Raw genomic sequence first — 17066 nt, forward strand, 5'->3', positions numbered from 1 at the left:
GGTGCAATGGAGGTACAAACCAGTACCTGCCATGCCACTGTACTGGCCCCATATCAACCTCATTTCTAAAGACTTCTAAATGTCTTTATATGTTGCAGAAGTAAAATGAAAAACAAATTAGACCCTCAACTTTTCTCTTTATCTCTCTGATGTATTCATTCCTTCAGCCAACCAACCCACCAGCCATCCCATCCAATCACCAGCCAACCAAACATTTACAAACCTGCAGAGTACCTGGCATTCTTAGATATTGTCAATGAAAAGATGAACAACACACTTTCCCTGAGCCAGAGGAATCTATGTGCTGACAGAAGAAAATAATTCTGTAGTCAGTAATCGCAATAAAATCTTACTGCCATGATAGACATATGTATGAAATGAGAAAAATGTATTATCAAATAAGGTTAAGGAATACTGAGTTTAATGAATTTAAGCAAATTTCTCTACTGTAGAACTCTAGAATGTTCCAAATGCTAACATACATTGTGAATCTCCAAAACGGGCATCTGGTATTAAGTATTTTTCCAATATTCTTCCCAAAAGTTAGAGATGACAACCAGCTTAAAAGAAATTTCTAACCATAATTCTTGCTAAGCTCCCTGCAGGAACTTGATGAGAACATAAAGAATTTTGAAACATAGCTTTTACTTTGTAAGGAAAAGAAAAAGATAAAGAGGAATACATAAATCTGTACTTCAAAATTTTATCTTCTCAACCCCTAACTTCCCCCCAAAGCATATCTTTGCCCTGATGTGGAGGCTTCTGTGCTTTCTTGCTTTTGAATGTCTCATCAGTCTTACAGAGTTAATCTCTGTCCTGTTGTTGAAACTTACCTGATACTTTAAAAATCACAATATTTATAATTTTAAGTCCTGTTGCCAATAGTTATAGGAGTTTGGAGAAATTACTTTTTGTTTGTTCCTTTCTCTTCTCCTCCTTCTCTTGCTAGTAAAATGAAAAAGCAGTTAATTCTGTCTCCTCTCTTAAGTTCAGCTGAGACTGATCCTAGAGCAGTTCTTCTTATCCTGCTGTCCATAGATCCATAACGTTTAGAAGATTACAAATGGCCAACATGCACATGAAAAATTGTTCAAGATCACTAGCAATCAGGGAAATGCAAATCAAAACCATAATGAGGTTCCACCTCACCCCGGTGAGAATGGCTTACATGCAGAAATCTGCCAACAACAGATGCTGGCGAGGGTGTGGGGAAAAAGGGACACTAACCCACTGTTGGTGGGAATACAAACTGGTAAAGCCACTATGGAAGTCTGTCTGGAGATTCCTCAGAAGCCTGAATATAACCATACCATTCAACCCAGCCATCCCACTCCTTGGAATTTACCCAAAGGAAATTAAATTGGCAAACAAAAAAGTTGTCTGCACATTAAGTTTATTCCAGCTAAATTCACAATAGCTAAGACCTGGAATCAACCTAAGTACCCATCAACAGTAGACTGAATAAAGAAATTATGGGATATGTACTTTATAGAATACTATACAGCAGTCGAAAACAGTGAAATCCGGTCATTTGCAACAAAATGGAGGAATCTGGAAAACATTATGCTGAATGAAATAAGCCAGTCCCAAAGGGACAAATATCATATGTTCTCCCTGATTGGTGACAACTAACCAAGCACCAAAAAGGAAACCTGTTAAAGTGAAATGAACACTATGAGAAACAGTGACTTGATCAGCCCTTGCCCTGACTGTTGATGAACAACTTAATATGTTATCCCCCTTAGTATTTTTTTGTTTGTTCTAATTAATACTATTGGTTGAATTCTGTAATTAATACAGTTATTCTTAAGTGTTGAAACTTAACTGAAAAGTGATCCCTGTTAAATATAAGAGTGGGAATAAGAAAGGGAAGAGATGTACAATTTGGGACATGCTCAAGTTGACTTGCCCCAAACGGTAGAGTTAGAAACATACCAGGGGATTCCAATTCAATCCATCAAGGTGGCATGTACCAATGGACTAGTGGTCCAAGTGATCAATTTCTGTTCACAATTGATCATAATGATAGGACTAAGAGTCAAAGGGAGCACATAAACAAGACTAACTGACAGATACTAACTGACAGAATAATAAAGGGAGAGAATGATCCAACATGGGAAGCGAGATACACAGCAGACTCATAGAATGGCAGATGTCCTAAACAGCACTCTGGCCTCAGAATCAGCCCTTAAGGCATGTGGATCTAGCTGAAAAGCCCATGGGAGTATTTTAGGCTTGGAAAGCCAAGACACTCTGTCAAAAAAAAAAAAAAAATGACCTAAATGAAAGATCTCCGCGAGTGAGATCCCAGTGGAAAGAACAGGTCATCAAAGAAGGAGGTACCTTTCTCTAAAGGGAGGCTAGAACTTCTACTTTGACTACGACCTTGTCTAAATGTGATCAGAGTCGGTGAACTCAAAAGGCTTCCATAGCCTTGGCAACTCCTGACAAGAGCCTAGGGTGATTACTGATGCCATAAACAAGAGTGTCAATTTGTTAAGTTAACAACAGGAGTCACTGTGCACTTACTCCTCATGTAGGATATCTGTCCTTAATGTGCTGTACATTGTGATTTAATGCTATAACTAGCACTCAAACAGTAAATTTCACTTTGTGTTTCTATGTGGTTGCAAACTGTTGAAATCTTTACTTAATATATGCTAAACTGATCTTCTGTATATAAAGAGAATTGAAAATGAATCTTGATATGAATGGAAGGGGAGAGGGAGTGGGAAAGGGGAGGGTTGCGGGTTGGAGGGAAGTTATGGGGGGAAGACATTGTAATCCATAAGCTGTACTTTGGAAATTTATATTCATTAAATAAAAGTTAAAAAAATCAAAAAAAATAAAGTTTAGAGGATTAGAATTCAGGGGTCTCGGGACCAGTGTTTTGGTGCAGCAGATTAAGCCATGGCCTAATATGCTGGCATCCAATATGGGCACCAGTTCAGGTCCCAGTTGCTCCACTTCTGATCCGACTCCTTGCAAATGCTTCTGGGAAGGTAACAGGAAATGGCCCAAGTACATGGGTTCCTGTACCCATGTGGGAGACCCAGATAGAGCTTCAGGCTCCTGGCTTTGAACTGGCCTAACCTTGGCCATTGTGGGCATTTGGGGAATGAACTGGCAGATGGAAGATATTCTCTCTCTCTCTTCTCTCTCTCTCTCCCTCTCTCACTCTGCTTCCAGATAAATAAATACATCTTTTTAAAAAATAACAATAATAAAAAGATCTTTCAAACTGAGAAAAAATAAAATATTTATTTTCATTAATATCTGACTGAAGATTAGAATTTCCATGAATATAAGCAACAAACCAGTAATACCTTGACTGTGCAACCAGTAACACTCACAGACATGTATTTAAATAAATTGTTCTGAAAAAAGGTCTGTAGGCTTCGTAACAGGTCCTTAGCCCAAGACCAAATTAAGAACCCTTTTCCGGGGCCAGCAATGTGGCGTAGCGGGTAAAACTGCTGCCTGCAGTGCCAGCATCACATATGAGCACTGATTCTAGTTCCTGCTGCTCCATTTCCGATCCAGCTCTCTGCTATGGCCTGGGAACAGTAGAAGATGGCCCAAGTCCTTGGGCCCCTGCACCTGCAGGGGAGACCTGGAAGAAGCTCCTGGCTCCCAGCTCCGGCCATTGAGGCCAACTGGGGAGTGAACCAGCGAATGGAAGATATCTCTCTCTCTCTCTCTCTCTCTCTCTCTCTCTCTCTCTCTCTGCCTCTCCTTTCTGTGTAACTCAGACTTTCAAATAAATAAATAAATAAATCTTTAAAAAAAAAAAAAAAACCCTGTCCTAGAGGAATCCCTATTATACAGGTCAAATAAGGATCTCTGGAGTTGAGAAGGCATTTTCTTCTTCTTTGTTACTTTTCCTGTCATTGATCTTCCCTGCCCTCTGTGTCAGACCTCTGAAATATACCTTTCTGTAAGATTTGTGCCCATTCTTCATGTTTGTTCTCCCAATATCTGCCACATCCATATAGATATTTGGATTAATTCATTCATTCATCAGTTATTTTGTGGGGATCTATTACCCAGTAAATTCTAGATACTGGAGATGCATCAGTGAACAGAGCAAACAATAAACTTTGCCCTCATGGCAGTTTCATTCTAGTGGAGGAAAACAGATTATGAGCAGAATAAATAAAATATGTAGTATGTAGGCAGAATGCTGTTAAGTACTACGGGAAAATGAAACAAGGAAGGAAAATAGAGTTTTCCAGGAAAAAAGGGAGTTTTTAGTTTTTAAATGGAACAGGCATGGAAAGCTACACTGCTAGAGTCACGTTAGGTGCAGACTTGAAGGAAGTGAGGATGAGAGTCACTTTCTAATCCATGTGGACGGAACAGCAAATTCCAAAGCTTTAGTAAGCCTGGTGTGTTGGAAGAAGCCAGCAGGCCAGTGTGGCTAGAGTGAAGTGAATGTGAACCCTGAAGAAAAGGTAGAATTTCTATAAGCTGTCCAGCAGTTGTCAGCTGTCAGACTTGTATGATGCCTGTGATGTTGTTACGCTGTTGGAAGAGCAAACACTGTCTTCATTGAGGTTTGGCTGCATGAACTGTTTTGGTGTTGTGGGCAGGAACCTCTGGGCAGTGTTCTGTGCCTCTGGAAGTGGAATGACTCCTCCTATGGAGTTGCTCCTAGTCTGGATGCAAATAACTTATTTCTGAAAAATAAAAATTCTGTCTGCTGAAATGAGGATCTGCACTTTCAAACAAGGAGCAATGACATGTAAAAACAGTAATTTATTTTAAAGCCTTAAATCAAGTCAAACAGTAGACAATATAGCTACAGAGATACCTAGCAAGATATTGATATTGTAAGGAATGCCAGGCTGAGAATTTTGTTATTTAGTAAACACAAAAAACTGTTGAAGGCTGCTGACAAAATAGCACTGTCACATGATCAAATTAAGAGGTGTGTGTCAACATGTAGGGTGGATTGGGTAACAGTTTGGAAGGAGAGGTAGCCAATACCAAGGCATCATAACAGTTTAAGAATTAATATTTTAGAAAGATTGTAAAAGGGCACTGATCAATCCAAACTCAGAAACTCCAACAGTCAGAAGCACTTTATTTGGGATTTGGGGAATAGCAATTTAGAGACAGGTGCGGTTGGCCCTGAAATGTAGGAGCTTATAGGATGCCAAAGGATGAGAAGGAAGCAGGGCTAGGAGACTCGTAAGAGATAAAGAAAAAATTATAATCAGAATGGAAATGTCGGTAAAACAAGAGTCCAGTGGCCTCTTGATACATATCTTAAGCCAGTGGGCACAATGTAATTGCCCGGTCATTCTGGTTTTTCTGGATGCCTGTGGTCAAAGACTGGATGTGACCAGAGTTCAGGGTCCTAGGCAGCAGCTTGAATCCTGCATAAGTCCTGTTCCTTTAATGGCCTCTTGACTACATTTTGAAAAACTCTTTCAATGATACTTTCCCTTTTATTTTCACAGGCCTTATGTAACCTTTATAAACCTGTGTCAAGTGCAATAAATGAAAAAATGCATGTAGAACACTTGGCGTAGAGTATGAAACATAATAAATCCTGAATAGATATCTGCCTGTTTATGATGAGGACAGTGAAGCTCTCCAGTTCTACCTCTTCTATTTCCTTTGCCAACACATTCCCCTACCCGCTTTTTACATTGTGGTCTTCCCTGGAATTCTGTTTTAAGCACTTTTATGTTTTCTTGTGTGACCTTCTTTGGTAATTCTATCCACCTTCATGGCTGTAGCAAACACCAGTATGCTGGTGGCTCTCAAATCTGTGTTTCCAATTCAGGATCTGAAGTACCAGATCCGTGTCTTTAAATGACTATTGGTGTTTCTGAGACAGCAGCCCTACCAGTCTTCCAAATCTATATCATGTCAAACAGACCCCATTAAAACAACAAAAAAATGTTTATTTGTAAGGCAGGATGACTGGGGAGGGGTTGGGGGGCGTGGTTGGGAGAAAGCCTCTGCCGTATATTGTTTCACTCCCCGAATAGCCACAATGGCCAGGGCTAGGCCAGGATAAAGCCAGGAGCCAGGAACTTCATCCAAATCTCCCACACATGTGGTAGGCACCTAAGCACTTGGACTATCATATGCTGTTTTTCCAGACACATTAGCAGGGAGCTGGATCAGAAGCAGAGCAGCTGGTGCACTCTAATATGGGATGCCAATGTTGCAAGTGGCATCTTAACACACTGCCACAAGACAGCCCCAGACCTCATTTCCTTTGCGGACTTGCTTCTCTGCTTCTTTTGTTTATTCTCATGAATGCAGTACTATCCACAGATTTAGTGAGGCCAGAAATTTGGAAACCTGTCTTAACTCTTGCCTGTCCCCTACTCTTCATAGCCAGTCAGGTCTTTTAAGATACTTCCTCACTTGTGTTTTTTGCTGTCCATCTGCAGTGTCTAAACCTTAATTAAGATTTTCAGCACTTCCTATTTTATACCATAGCCTCATGTGTCTCCTGACAATTACCTGCCTCCAAATCTGCAACTACTCTGCTGCCTAAGTAATTTTTTAAAGAGATTTATTTATTTATTTGAAAGGCAAAGTTACACAGAGAGAGAGAGACAAAGAGAGATCTTCCATCCACTGGTTCACTCCCCAAAACTGCTACAATAGCAAGCGCTGGTCCAGGCTGAAGCCAGGAACCTGGAACTCCATCCAAATCATCCATGGGGGTGCACAGGCCCAAAGACTTGGGCTAGGTCCCACTGGTTTCCCAGGCACTTTATCAGGGTGCTGGATTAGAAGCAGAGGAGCTGAGACTTGAATCCATGCTTATATGGGATGCAGGCATCCCAGGAGTGTCTTAACCTGGTACTCCACAACCCAGGCCTCCCTGAGTAATCTTTTAAAAATTTAAATCTGATTATGTTATGACCTTGCTTAAAACTGTTCTGTCATTTCCAATTTTGTAGTAGTGAAAACTTCTCAGCAAAGCAGTCAAGGATCTACTTGATATTTCTAATTTCTATCTATGTAGTAGCACTTACTACATCTCAGTCCTAAAATGCAGGTTTTATTATCACTTTGGATGGTGAGGCCAACAGATCAGGAGAGCAGTACCATTGAAAAGATATTTGCAGTTCTCAAGAGGGGAGGGCATGCTATACCATGCAGGGCCATGCATGGAAGCACCAGCAATAATCAGAAAATAGAGAAGTAAGGGAAAACTGTAGGCAAGAGCTTTTTTTGTTTTTTTCCGTGAGAAGGAATGGGTGATGTAGGGCAGCAAGATTTAGGATTGCCTAGCTGAATAATTGCAGGAGGCTCTGGGTTGTAGGAGCCTGGCCCAGGTTGGCTGGTATCTGGAGGGGAATATTGACCCAGAGTGTAAGGAACTGATAAAGGAGGTAGGAGTGGATAGACTATGAAAGGCAAACTCACAAGTGAGTATTTCACTCTCTCTATAAGAGGTGGCTGATCTTGGGAGGGAAGACCTGAAGTCAAAACATCAGAATACATTTGGGCTTACTATATCCAATTTGTTTTAAGTGTTTTTTAAAAAGATTATTTATTTACTTGAAAGGCAGGGTGACAGAGAGAGAGAGAGAGATGTCTTCTATCTGGTGGTTTACTCCTCAAATGCCTGCAACAGTCAGGGCTTGGGCAGACCAATCTGTTGCTTTCCCAGATGCAGTAACAGGGAACTAGTTTGGAAGTGGAGGGGCAGCCAGGTGCTCCAATATGGGACGCTGGCACAGCAAGCAATGGCACAACTCGCCGTGCCTCAACACTGGCCACTCACTAGATAGCTGGTGACTGAAGTGAAAAACTGCTAAAGAGTAAGTGAATAATGACTAATGAGTTAACTAGTAGGGTCTACATTAACCATAATGGTGGAAAATTCATCACTATTGCATGTCCTTTATTTTGTGACTCTTTGAGTTAGGCCAAAGTTCTCACTTTCATGATTCATATTCATTTATACCAAGTTTTCCTTAAATTGGTTGAATTATGATATTCTTCCCAACTCTAAAGCTATGTTTTGTTTTGTTTATGCCAAGTAAAATAAAGCTGTTAGCACTTTTGATGAATTATACTTTTTCCTTTTCCCTTTGTAGGACTTGGAGGTTTAATGTGTAGTTTTAAATTTGCAGCTTTGCAAAATGTGGTACGTGATTTTTATTACTTGTTGGCAACAGGAACCAAGAAATACAACAAGGTGGTTAGGACCCTGGGTTCTTTATCTGTCTAAATTTATACCTTACCTCCAACATCCAGTAGCTTTGGTCCTGGTCAAGTTAGGTGTCTTCTCAAAACTTTAATTTCTTTTTTTAAAAAAGTTGCTGTTTTCTTTAAGATATATTTTGTTTATTTAAAGACAGAGTTTCAGAGAGAGAGGTAGAGACAAAAAGAAAGAGGTCTTCCGTTTGTTGGTTCACTCCCCAAATGGCTGCAATGGCTGGAGCTGGGTCAATCCAACGCCAGGAGCCAGGAGTTTCTTCCAGGTCTCCCACATGGAAGCAGGGGCCCAAGCACTTGTGCCATCCTCTGCCTTTCCCAGGCATATCAGCAGGGAGCTGGATCAGAAGTGAAACACCCAGGACTCGAACCAGCGCCCATATGTGATGCCAGAGCCACAGGTGGCACCTTTATCTACAACACCACAGCGCCAGCCCCAGTAACATCATCTTTGAGAAATAAAGGACAGACATAATATGATTTGAACATGTTTAACTTTAAGCCCTTTTACATTTATTATCATTTTTCATTGCATTTTATGAGAGTATTTCAAAAAGCTTGCAAAAAAGTGGAAATAAAGAATAATTTCATTTTGGTACAGAAAATTTTTAAAATCCATGTATAGTTTTTTCATAATACATATATATAATACATATTTTCCCACAAACTTTTGAAGCCCTCTTGCTCAAGTTTACAAACTTTACAGAAAGATTTTCTTCCTGTCTTCCTTTTTTTAAAAAACCCTGAATTAATTTACAAGGTGGCCTACCTAGGTAGTTAAAAAAAATGTTCTTTTATTGATTTTGTTTTGATTGCAGACTAGAATACTTTAAAAAAAAAAAAAGTAAAAGTTTATAGTGGTGCAAAACAAATTTCAAACTCCATGCATTGTTTTTTCATAATACTCATTTTCCATGAACTTTGATGTACCCTCATATATTCAGTACTTATTCCTTTAATTATAATTCCAAATAATATTCCATTGTGTGCATATACTACATTCTGTTCACCCATTCATCAAATGATGGAGATTTGGCTTTTTCTACATTTCAACTATCATAAATAATGTTCTTATAAATACTGTGCACAAATTTTTTGCAGGGACATACTGTTTCAGTTCTCTTGGAATAATATTTCTGGGTCAAGTGGCAACTGTTTAATCATCTGAGGACTGTGAAACTTGTTCTCAAACAATATGTTATACTTTGTGTGTGTGTGTGTGTGTGTATGCAAACTGTTGAAATCTTTACTTAGTATAGAGTTGGTCCTATGTATATAAAGTTAATTAAAAATGAATCTTAATGAAGAATAGGATGGGATAGAGAGTAGGACGTGGGATGGGAGTGGGGGTGGGAGAATCAGTATGGGGAGAAGAACCACTGTATTCCTAAAGTTGTGCCTATGAAATTTGCATTCATTAAATAAAAGCTTTAAAAAATAAAAATAAATAAATAAATAATCACTTGAGGACTACCAGGCTGCTTCCCGAAGTGTTGACACCATTTTGCATTACCACTAGCAGTGTTTCAGGGTTTTTCCAATGCTCGCCAGTAGTGTCTGAGCTTTTTATTCAAGCCATCCAATTGGGTCTGAAGGGATATCTCATTGTGGTTTTGATTTTGTGTGTGCCTATTGCTAATGATATCAAATATCTCCTCATGTGCTTATTGGACATTTCTGTATCTTCCATATCTATTCAGTTCCTTTTTCCATTTTTTAATTGGATCATTTTCTTTTTATTTTTGATTTGTAAGAGTTCTTTGTTCTAAAACAACTCTCTTGTAAGATATGTGATTTACAAATAATTCCTCTCATTCTGTGAGTTGTCTTTTCATCTTGGTACTAGTCTTTGAAGAACAGAAGTTTTTAATTTTAATGCAGTCTAAATTGTATATTTTTCTTTTGTTTGTGCTTTTGTTGTCGTATCTAAGAATCCTTTGCCTAATTCAAGATCATGAGGCTTTATATCTATGCTGTCTTCTAAGAGTTTTAGTTTTAGTTGTTCTTTTAGACATTTCATCCATTTTGAGTAATGTTTGTATATACTGTAAGTAAAGATGGAACTTCATTGTCTTTCATGTGCCTATCCTGTTAGCATAACATAATTTGTTCAAAATTATTTTCTCGGGGCCGGCGCTGTGGTGTAATGGGTAAAGCCGCCACCTGTAGTGCCGGCATCTCACATGGGCGCCGGTTTGTGTCCCGGCTGCTCCACTTCCGATCCAGCTCTCTGCTATGGCCTGGGAAAGCAGTAGAAGAAGTCCTTGGGCCCCTGCACCTGCATGGGAGACCTGGAGGAAGCTCCTGGCTCCTGGCTTCTGATCGGCCCTGTTAGGAAACTGGCACAGTTGGCTGCAAGGCCCAGCTACCTGAGCCAGGCTCCACCCCCATCCTAATGGGATTGGCTGCTCTTGCTTCCCTGCCCGCCCTCAGGCAAAGTTTTAAAAGGGCCTGTTCTGAACACGTGTTTTCTTGGCCCTTCTCTCCTGCTCTCTTTCGGTTCCTCTCTCTAGCCTCCTCCTCTGGTCTCTTGGCTCTTGGTTCCTTTCTCTTGGCCCTTCTCTCCTGCTCTCTCTCGGTTCCTCTCTCTAGCCTCCTCCTCTGGGCTCTTGGCTCTGCTCTCCTCTCTCTTCTCTGCTCTATCTTCTCTCCTTGCTAGCTCCTCTCCTCTCTGTTTCTCTCTTATACTCTCTTTCTCTCTTTTTCCTTCGCCGTCCCTTCACTCCGGTCTGTAGGGTGTTCCCCAATAAACCCTTTCCTTTACTCCGGTGTCCGGTGTGCTTTGCGACGGCTAACATTAAGATATAACAGGCCCAGCCTCGGCCAATTGGGGAGTACACCAGCAGATGGAAGACCCCTCTCTCTCTACCTCTCCTTCTCAGTGCAACTCTGCCTTTCAAATAAATAAATAAATCTTTAAAAAATAAAGAAAATTATTTTCTCGTCCCCATTGGATGGTCCTGGCACTCTTGTCAAAAATCAGTTGATGGGGTCAGCACCGTGGCTCACTTGGTTAATCCTCCGCCTGCGGCTACAGCATCCCATTTGGGCGCCGGTTGCTCCTCTTCCAGGCCAGCTCTCTGCTGTGGCCTGGGAGGGCAGTGGAGGATGGCCCAAGTGCTTGGGCCCCTGCACCCCATGGGAGACCAGGAGGAAGCACCTGGCTCCTGGCTTCGGATCCGCGCAGTGCCAGCTGTGGCAGCCATTTGGGGGAGTAAACCAACAGAAGGAAGACCTTTCTCTCTGTCTCTCTCTCTCTCATTGTCTATAACTCTACCTGTCAAATAAAAAAAAAATCAGTTGATATGTAAGGGTATTTCGCTTTTGAAGTTTATGGATTGGGGTTGGTGTAGTGGTGCAGGATACTGAGCCATGGCCTGTGACACTTACATTATCATATGGGCACAGGTTCAAGTCCCAGCTGCTCTACTTCTAATCCAACTCTGTTAATGCGCCTAGGAAAGCAGCAGAGGATGGCTTAAGCCACCTGCATGTGAGACCTGGAGGAAGCTCCTGGCTTCAGCCTGGCCCAGTCTTGGCTGTTGTAGCAGATGGAAGACTCCTCTCTCTGTAACTTCTCCCTCTTTCTGTTATCTCTGCCTTCCAAATAAATAAATCTTAAGAAAAAAAAGGTTCATGGAAAATAGAATTTAAAGTTTATCTTGGGGGGCTGGTGTTATGGCATAGAGGGTAAAGCTGCCACCTGCAACACCAGCATCCCTATGGGCACTAGTTTGAGATCCAGCTACTCCACTTCCGATACAGCTCCCTGCTAATACGCCTGAGAAAGCAGTGGAAGATGGCCCAAGTGCTTGGGCCCCTGCCCCCATGTGGGAGATCAGGTAGAGTCTCCTGGCTCCTGGCTTTGGCCTGGCCCAGCCACTTGTGCTGCAGCCATTTGCAGAGTCAACAAGCGGATGAAAGATCTCTCTCACTCTCGCTGTCTCTTCCTCTCTCTGTGTAATTCTGATTTTCAAATAAATAAATAAATTTTTTAAAAGTTTATTTTGGGGTCAGTGCTGTGGAGTAACGGGTAAAACTGCCACCTACAGTGCCAGCATCCCATATGGGTGCTGGTCCGAGACCTGGCTGCTCCACTTCCGATCCAGTTCTCTGTTATGACCTGGGATGGCAGTAGAAGATGGCCCAAGTGCTTGGGCCCCTGAACCCACATGGGAGACCTGGAAGAAGCTCCTCGCTCCGGGCTTCGGATCAGCCTGGCTCTGGCTATTGCAGCCATTTAAGGAGTGAACCAGTGGACGAAAGATCTCTCTCTTTATGCCTCTACCTCTGCCTCTCTGTAATTCTGCTCTTCATATGAACAAATAAATCTGTAAAAGAGAAAGTTTATTTTGATGCAAATTTTTAAACTATATGTATAGCTTTAAAACTACTTATTTTCCATGAACTATAAAAAATTATTTATTTTCATTTTACTTAAAAGATAGGCAGAAAAAGAGACATCTTCCATTGGCTGATTCACTCCTCAAATGCTCATTATAGCCAGGAGCCTGGAATTCCATGTGTGTCTCCCCTGTAGATGGGGAGACCTAAATATTGTGCATTCTCACGTGCTGCCTCCCCACACCGGATTAGGGGTGGGGAACCTTTTTTTTTTTTTTTTTTGCAAAGGGCAGTTTGAATATTTTTAGCATTATTCAGGGGCCAGATAAAATTAGCAATTTAAAAGTTAGTCTGCTATAGATTTATTGAATTTCAAGCCCTGCCTGCAGTTGCCTCATCAGACCCAGACCTAAATTCCGCCTGCTGAAGCTTCCTTACTCCTGTAGCAGGAAGCTAGATTGGAACCAGAGTTGGTGAGACCTGAACTGGTCACTCCAATGTGGGATGCAGGTGTCCCAACCAGTGGCTGCAGCTGCTGCACCAAATGCCCATTCCTCCATGAACTTTTTCAAGATGACTCCTGTGCATGGATTTCAAAGTTTCTTGCACCAAAGTAAGATATCTTTTAATTCAATTTTCCACAAAGTCTGTGAAGTGTCCTCATGCTTGTAGATATAAGTTATTTCTGGGCTCTCAATTCTATTTATCTATGTATCTATCCTTGTGCCAAATAAATGTTTGATTTTGAGGCATGTTATTGCTTTTGTCATGGTTTTATTTTAAAGAATGTTGATATCCAAGAAGACATATGTGTGTGTGTGTGTGTGTGTGTGTATATATATTGACAGAGTGGACAGAGAGAGAGAGAGAGAGAGAGAGAGAGAAAGGTCTTCCCTTTGCCGTTGGTTCACCCTCCAATGGCCACCACGGCTGGCGCACTACGGCTGGCACACCGCGGCCGGCACACCGCGCTGATCCGAAGCCAGGAGCCAGGTGCTTATCCTGGTCTCCCATGGGGTGCAGAGCCCAAGCACTTGGGCCAACCTCCACTGCACTCCTGGGCCACAGCAGAGAGCTGGCCTGGAAGAGGGGCAACCGGGACAGAATCTGGCGCCCCGACCGGGACTAGAACCCGGTGTGCCGGCGCCGCTAGGTGGAGGATTAGCCTACTGAGCCGCGGCACCGGCCAACATATATATATTTTTAAGCAATATAAAATTTTTTAGTTATGATGCTAGAGCTAAATATACATCAGAAATATTAATTAACCCAGAATTTCACAATTAAATATTAATATGAATTCCAGGTACTGAACAAACCTGGAACTTTCTAAATATTAACCATCATTTTTATTTTGAGAAGTAATACATTTTTCCAAACTCTTTTTTTAATTGATAAAACAGCTAAATATAACCTATCTCATTTGGTCCCAACAATAATTTGGTGAGACGTAGGTACCATCATTTGCTGATATCGCTATCACCATACTTTAGCTTTGAGGAAACTGAAGCATGATAACATGCAGTAAGTCATCCAGGTCACTCACAGAGCTCCAGACAAATCCTCACGGATCTCCTGAGCTCTCTCAGTACCCTGATCCCTCTACCACACTGCCTCTGTACACTGTCAGATTAAGAAGGAGCATTTTATATCGAAGTCTCTATGAAAGAGGGCTACATCCAGAGGCCTCCAATCTCCAGTTTTCATTCCACCGAGGGACGTAACTTGCTCCATACAGATGAGCTCGTGTTCTCGCAGAAGCTGAGCAGTTCATTAGGGTGCATTCTAAGTGGTTTCTTCCCACCAGCGTCACACATTTGCTGCAGATCACAAGTCTTCAGAGTTTTAGTTAAGTAACGAGCTGCAAACTTGAAATCTGATTTCCAAGACTTTATGAAATGTGAAACTCTCCTGATAATTTTCCAAATTGTAGTTCCTTTCTTAAAATAATTCATAATTGATAATTGCTTTCATTTACTCAGCCATGTACCAAGCACTTGACATCTGTCCTACAGTGCTAGGTCTTGAGGATCCTGCAGTGAGGGAGACAAAGAATCAGACAAAATTCCCTTATCTCACACAGGTTCTGTTTTAATAGGGAGACACAATAAATAAGATAAGTGCTGTGGAGACTAAGGAAGTACTGAGAGAGATGGTGGGGGGGAGTGCTTCTAGAAGGAAGCTTTTCTGAAGACAACTGTGAACATGACTTTCACCAGTGCTGCTGCTACAAGATCAAATACACAGTGGTTTAACTCCAAATGAACACTGTTCCCTGGCAAGGAGAATGCAGTATAGTTGTGAGAACACTCTAAGATAAGATTCGTAACCATAAATTTAGCTTTTCTTAAGGCTTTTAGTAACAACAAAATATCGTCATACTTTATTTGCAGAAATCCAATTGCTACATAGCTACCTCAGTTATTTGTGCCGTAGTAGTATTTGTGCTTGAAGATCTCATTCTGAAAGAGCTCTGCTTGTCCCATTTACAGTGGCAACACCCTGACATCCTCAGTTGCTTATACTACCCTATTTTGGTTTACTTTCTCTTGCAGCAAGTATTAGCTTCTAAAAATACTGTGCCATGTATGTATTGAACATACTCAGGTTTTTAAAATTTTGATTGTATTTATTTGAGCGGCAGAGAGGCAGAGGATGAAAGGGTTTCCATCCACTAGTTCACTTCCAAATGCCCTCAACAGTCAGGAGCCTGAACTCAATCAGGTCCTCCACATGGATGGCAGGAAGCCAAGTATTTGAGCCATCCCCACTGCCTTCTAGAGTCTGCATTAGGAGGAAGATAGAAACAGGAGCCAAAACGAGGAGTCAAACCTGTGTCATGAGATGTGGGATGTGGGCCTCTCGACCTGTGTTTTAACTGCTAGATTAAAAATCCTCCCCTGTATTTATTTTTTTGTTTTTCCCACCAACCTGTAAACTCCAGGAAACAAAGAATTTTTGTTTGTCCACTGATAACATTCAGAAGATAACTGGTACATAGCAGATACTCAATAGATATTTCTGAAAAGAATGTTAGGGAAATAAATGAATTCCACTTCCATTTTGCATTGCTCAACTATCATCTTGTGGACTGTTCATGTGACTGCTGTGTCCAGTGACTGACCCAGTAGCTTTATACCCATTTGCTCTAATATTCAGTTCCTCTCAAGCTATGTTTTCTGGTGCCCATCTTCAAGATGAAGAAGAAGACGAGGCTATCTGAATCAGCCCTGAAGGCATTCGGATCTGGCTAAAAAGCCCATGAAAGTATTTCAGGCATGGAAAGCCAAGACACTCTGGGGAAAAAAAAAAAAAAAAAAAAAAAAAAAAAAAAAAAAAAAACACCTAAATGAAAGATCTGTGTGAGTGAGATTCCAGCGGAAAGAACAGGCCATCAGAGAAGGAGGTACCTTTCTCTGAAGGGAGGAGAGAACCTCCACTTTGACTATGACCTTGTCTAAATAAGATCGGAGTTGGCAAACTCAAAAGGCTTCCATTGCCTTAGAAACTCATGACAAGAGCCTCAGGTGATTACTGACACCATAAACAAGAGTGTCAATTTGTTAAGTCAACAACAGGAGTCACTGTGCACTTACTCCCCATGTAGGATCTCTGTCCTTAATGTGTTGTACTATGTGAATTAATGGTATAACTAGTACTCAAACAGTACTTTACACTTTGTGTTTCTGTGTGGGTGCAAACTGTTCAAATCTTTACTTAATATATGCTAAACTGATCTTCTGTATATAAAGATAATTGAAAATGAATCTTGATATGAATGGGATGGGAGAGCGAGCGGGAGATGGATTGGTTGTGGGTGGGAGGCAAGTTATGGGGGAGAAAAAGCCACTGTAATCCAAAAGCTGTACTTGGAAATTTATATTTATTAAATAAAAGTTAAAAAAAAAAAGAAGACAAGGCTAAAGAGGTTTTAAAAAAATCTTTTAGAAAATTAAATCCGTCATGAAACTGTCACCCGTGGACTTTTCGGTCTGTGAAGACCCTCACCTCTGTATGCTTTTGGATTTGGCACTTCTCTAGCTCTCCCCTTACGGTTTTGAGTTTCATCTTAGCTTTACCTGCTCCTCTGGGATTCGCTTCTCCTATTATGGCTAAGGACTGTGGCCCTCTCTCTGCTCCTGCCCCCACCATCTTGTCCCCTGCCTTTCATCCCATGAGTGCCACCTTGGCCCCCACAGGGACTGACAAGTCCTGATAACTCTTTTCTTCTATAAGGTACCCTTTCTGTTTTCTTCTCTTCCTTTTTATTTCAATTTTAACATTTAACTGGTTTCATTTCCCCATTCCTTAACAGGCTTATTTCTCCATTCCTTAACACTTTTTTATTTCCCTGTTTCTTATATCAGCCTCCTTTGTCTCACTGTTTTCTAGTATGTTAGTCTGAATGATTCTCACCAAAAGTTTAGCTTTCAATCCCTTTGTTTTCCTTTTTATAATTCCTCCATAATGATTCTTTTACTCCTCTTTACTTGCATTAACTATGTTTTTTAACCAAATGATAC

At 41.1% G+C, this 17066-nt stretch overlaps 1 protein-coding gene and 1 non-coding gene across 6 annotated transcripts in view; both read left to right on the forward strand.

Moving 5' to 3' along the window:
• The window catches only part of NME7 (NME/NM23 family member 7), a 257565-nt gene that overhangs the window by 161620 nt on the left and 78879 nt on the right, over positions 1 to 17066 (forward strand). The window lies entirely within an intron of this gene.
• On the forward strand, positions 4474 to 4673 carry LOC127493816 (small nucleolar RNA SNORA74). Its single transcript, XR_007924354.1, has one exon. It is a non-coding gene; the product is annotated as a small nucleolar RNA SNORA74 (small nucleolar RNA).

This window comes from Oryctolagus cuniculus, chromosome 7 (genome assembly GCF_964237555.1).
Source record: "Oryctolagus cuniculus chromosome 7, mOryCun1.1, whole genome shotgun sequence".
NCBI lineage: Eukaryota > Metazoa > Chordata > Mammalia > Lagomorpha > Leporidae > Oryctolagus > Oryctolagus cuniculus.